Here is a 5,477-nt window from a genome sequence, read left to right on the forward strand (position 1 = left end):
TTAACACATGAAAAGACTAAAATGCCCCTAGGGGGCAAAACTGACTCAAAATGACTTCAAACGCAATTTTTGAACTGGATTTTGACATAGAATTGAAATAAGGACTTATACAAACCAACTGAAAAGACTCAAACAATTTTCAAAGACTGAAAGAAATTTTGGCATAGGAAATGACTAAAATGCCCTTTTATGTGAATTTTGCAAGTAATATTGAAATAGAATGCAGAGAAAGAAGTAATTGATCAAAGACAGTTCAAATGGCCTGTAATGCAAGAAAAGAAGAATTGAACAAGTATTTTTAGGTCCAAAATTAGGGTATAACAATAGTTTTTTTGGTTACGGTTGTTGATTCTTTTATTTTAGATGATAATTATTGTTGGTAACATATTAGTTTTTGAATGAACTAAATTTTTTAGGAAAAAAAAATTGAAAGAAAAACCAATCACTCTCCAAGCATCTTTGGGTTTATGCTATAAGCATGTCTACTTTGAACTCCATTCCCTAAGAATACAAATTTAATTATATATCTTTTTGAATGGTCTTTTTCTTTTTCTTCTCCCATTTACTTGAACAGATCCTTGAACAGAGTTGTGGAACTATACATGAATCATTATGCTAATCACGAAGACTTGGACCTGAAATCAAATATTATTGGCAACTTAAAGGAGACACTTGATCAGTATAATCCATTTGTTGAAACATACAGGGCAATTCGAGACACAATTATTCAACAATCGGACAGTGTGAACATTCGATTAAGGATTCTAGGTAAGAGAGGTCGTGATGGTCGAAGATATAATCTTCCTTCAGCTTCGGAGGTTGCAGCATTAATTATGGGGGATTTTGATACTGCGGATTTCGATCGAGACGTTATTGTTGAGACGCAGTCTGGATTGTTGCAGCATATATCTGTATTTGAACCTGCTTATTTACCATTGCAGTATCCACTCCTATTCCCTAGAGGGGAGGATGATTTTTGAAAAGATATTCCTTTTAATGAAGAGCATGATCCATATTCTACAAAGAGAGAATTTATATCACAAAAGGAATGGATTGCTTATAGAGTTCAGCAAAGAGGGATTGATCAGTCTACCATTTTATTCGCTAGGCGGTTACTCCAGCAGTTTTTAGTTGACACTTTTAGTATCGTGGAATCGTCGAGGTTGCAGTATATAAGGCTTCACCAAAAAGAGTCGCGGGCTGAAATGTATAAGGGGTTAACCGACGTAATTCTAAGAGGAGAGACTGATCCATCTCGGTGTGGTAGAAGAATTGTGCTACCAGCAACTTTTGTTGGCGGTGCGCTCTATATGATTCAGAACTACCTGGATGCGATGGCTATCTGTGGTTGGGCGGGATATCCTGATTTATTCATTACATTCACATGCAATCATAAGTGGCCTGAGTTGGTTGATTTTTTAAAAGTATACCGCCTTAAACCAGAGGACCGACCTGATCTGGTGTCTCGGTTGTTCAAGATCAAGCTTGACCATCTAATAAAAGAGATAAAGAAAGGCGATGTGTTTGGCAAAGTCAAATCAGGTAAGGATTGTTATATCCCTAATCCTTTTTTTGCAAGTTCTACTAATCTCATATGTTTACTTTGGTGATGTGCACCGTTTTAGTTACGTTGATTTTTAAACCATACTTCACCTATCTTATTTATATAATTTTATTCTCTGTTTCAGTCATATACACAATTGAGTTTCAAAACGTGGCTTGCCTCATGCTCATATATTGGTATTCCTATATTCAGAGTATCGATATGTCGATGGTAAGGCAATTGATCGAGTTATATGTGCTGAAATTCCTAACAAGATGACAGATCCTCAATTGTTTGACATTGTTTCTTCTCTTATGATACACGGCCCATGTGGTCCTAATAATGAAAGCTCTCCGTGCATGAACAACGGAAGGTGCACAAAACACTTTCCAAAAAGATTTGCAGATGAAACAATTATTGATGCTGATGGATATCCTGTCTATAGAAGGAGAGATAATGGTGTTTTTATTCAAAAAGGGAATGTATATATAGACAATAGATACGTCGTCCCATACAATAGACATCTATTGTTGAAGTATAATGCTCATATCAATGTAGAATGGTGTAAACAATCTCGGTCTATAAAGTATTTATTCAAGTATGTTAACAAGGGTCATGATCGCGTCACTGTTGCATTTTACAATGCTGCAAATACCACAGATGAATCTGCATGTGTTGATGAGATAAAGATGTATTACGATTGTAGGTATTTGTCTGCATGTGAAACTGCTTGGAGAATATTTTCTTTCGATGTGAATTATCGAGAGCCGTCTGTTCAAAGACTTAGTTTTCATTTAGAGGATGAACATAGTGTTATATACGACGATCTTGAAGAAGTTGTTAACAACCCCATTATACATAAAACCAAATTTCTTGCTTGGTTGTATGCAAGCTCAATATATCCAGAAGCAAGGTATTTGACATATAACCAGTTTCCAAGGAAATTTGTTTGGAAGGCAAGAAAACATGTGTGGACACCGCGTAAGAAGGGATTCGCAGTTGGTAGAATTCATTTTGTTCCACCTGGGTCTGGTGAGATTTTTTACTTGAGGATATTATTGAATTATTTCAAAGGTCCAACATCTTTTGATGCAATCAAAACAGTTGGTGGTGTGAAGAAGAGTTCTTTCAAGGATGTTTGCTACACTTTAGGACTACTCAAGGATGACAAAGAATTTATTGATGCAATTATAGAGGCGAGTTATTGGGGAACGGGTACTTTTCTTCGCCATTTATTTGTAGCTTTATTTGTTAGAAAACAAATTACTCGCCCAGTTGCTGTTTGGGATAAGACATGGGAGTGTTTGAGTGAAGATATCTTGCATCGACAGCGGAGAATTCTTTGATTCGAAGGTAATATCCAGTGCTTATTTACAGACCATTCTCCTGGATTGTATTTCTTAACCAACTATATATATTTTGTTATGCTTTGCAGATTTGATGTTGACTGTAGATCAACTAAAGATGTACACTCTTGCTGAGATTGAGATATGCTTACAAAGCCATGGGAAGAGTCTTGACAATTTTCCTGGTGCCACTGATTGCTAATAGATTGGTACATGATGAGTTGAATTATAACATGGAGCTTCTGACTGAAGAGCATCGCGTATTGATGTCAACTATGACCACCGAACAGCGAAGAGTCTATGATACCATAATCAACAAGGTGGAAGATGGAAAACCTGGACTCTTTTTTTTGTATGGTTATGGATGGACGGGGAAGACATATATATGGAGATCGTTGGCAGCTGCATTAAGATCAAAGGGTGAAATTGTTATCACTGTCGCTTCAAGTGGTATTGCGGCACTTCTTATTCCTGGAGGCAGAACTGCGCACTCAAGGTTTGGCATTCCTATTGACATTCATGAGGCATCGTCCTGTAATATGACATCGGATAGTGATCTGGCCATGTTAATGGCCAAGGCAAAGTTGATTATATGGGACGAGGCTCCAATGTTGCATAAACATTATTTTGAAGTTGTTGATCATGCTTTAAGAGATGTACTCAAATCCCATAATAATGGGAGATTGGATATCCCCTTTGGTGGGAAAGTCGTGGTTTTGGGTGGAGATTTTTGCCAAATTCTTCCGGTTATACCTAAAGGTACAAGGCAGGAAATCGTTCACACTACAATTAATTCGTCATCTCTTTGGGATTTTTGTGAGGTCCTTACATTGACTACGAATATGAGGCTTCTACATGGTAGTTATGAATCTGATATTCAAAAATTGAAGACATTTGCTGAGTGGATTTTGGGAATTGGCGATGGAAGCATTGGGGAAATCAATGATGTGGATATACTACTTCGTGTCCTAGACGATTTACTTATCCCAAGCTATGGTGATCCACTTGCATCAATTGTCAATAGCACATATCCAGACTTTCTTCGTAATATGGACAACCAGTCGTATTTTAAAGATCGAGCAATATTGGCTCCAACAAATGCTATCGTCAAGCAAATTAATGACTACATCTTGGATTTGATGCCTGGTGACGAAAAGACTTGCCTAAGTTGTGATTCTCCGTGCTCCGCCAATTCGGCTGGTGGTGGTCCAAGTGATGTACATACTCCTGAATTTTTAAACACAATCACTTCATCTGGTCTCCCAAATCATGTGTTGAAGTTGAAAGTGGGCGTTCCAGTGATGTTGTTACGGAACATTGACCAAAATCTAGGATTGTGTAATGGAACATGACTCTTAGTTACAAGTATGGGGACATATGTTCTCGAGGCTAGGGTCATATAGGGGAGCAATATCGGCGATAAAGTTTTTATCCCGCGGTTATCGTTGACACCGTCTGACAAGAGAATCCCTTTCAGTTTTCAGCAACGACAATTCCCTTTGGCTGTTTCCTTCGCTATGACTATCAACAAAAGCCAGGGACAATCTCTTGGTCATGTTGGTGTCTATCTATCGCAGCCTGTTTTCTCGCATGGACAACTATATGTTGCTTTGTCTAGGGTTACATCAAGAAGAGGACTGAAGATACTTTTGACTGATAATGAGGGCAATGATATTAATGTCACTTCTAATGTTGTCTATAAGGAGGTTTTCCAAAATATTCAGTGACCATTAAGTTTTGTCAATTTGTATTGTATGGATATTTTTATTCCGTTTCAATGTTAGCCTTCCTTAAATTGTTTCAATTAATGCCAACATTTTCCGTACTACAAAATGTTCTTAACAGTTAACGATCCGTGCGAAGCACGGGTTCGCGATCTAGTAGGTTTGTAAATATCAAGTCTCAAATCATCAAGTCTTAGTAGGTTTATAAATTGCATCTTTTCCAAAAAAAAATCAAATCATAGAAGTCTCAATTAATCAAATCATTATAGCTAAATTAAAATCTAAGGAAGATAGTTTCAATACTCACAAGTTTCAATGGGATCGATCTCTTTATTACGCTATAGAATAATGCACTTCTGAACTTATCAAGGGCTCTTGAGAATATAGTTAGTTATGATTACTTGATAGTTAGTGTATAATTTATATTGTCGACTTATACGTGCTATCTTTTCAATTGTATCATTTACACTATCATCAATACAATAGGTTTGTAACTATCAAGTTACAAATCATCAAGTCTCAATAAATTGAATACGGTTTAAATTGAATATTTTCCAATAGGTTTATAAATTGAATATGGTATAAAATGAATACAATAGCTTTATAAATTGAATATTTTCCAAAACAATCAAATCACCAAAGTCTCAAATATTCAAATTATTATTGCTAAAAATCTTAGGAATATAGTTTTAATACTCACAAATTTCGGTGGAATCGATCTCTTTATTATGAGATAAAATCCTACATTTCAAGGCTTATCAAGGGCTCTTGAGAATATAGCTAGTTATGATTACCTGATAGGTAGTGCATAAACATATAGTTAGTGTATAGGTCATATGGTGGGCAGCACTTCCGTGCCATAAT

General features: G+C 36.3%; 1 pseudogene; it reads left to right on the plus strand.

Moving 5' to 3' along the window:
- The first annotated feature begins 547 nt into the window (after positions 1-547).
- On the plus strand, positions 548-4,616 carry LOC146898715 (uncharacterized; annotated as a pseudogene).
- The last annotated feature ends 861 nt before the right edge of the window (positions 4,617-5,477 follow it).

Source organism: Medicago sativa, chromosome 8 (assembly GCF_051527215.1).
Source record: "Medicago sativa cultivar Bolivia chromosome 8, Bolivia_mono, whole genome shotgun sequence".
NCBI lineage: Eukaryota > Viridiplantae > Streptophyta > Magnoliopsida > Fabales > Fabaceae > Medicago > Medicago sativa.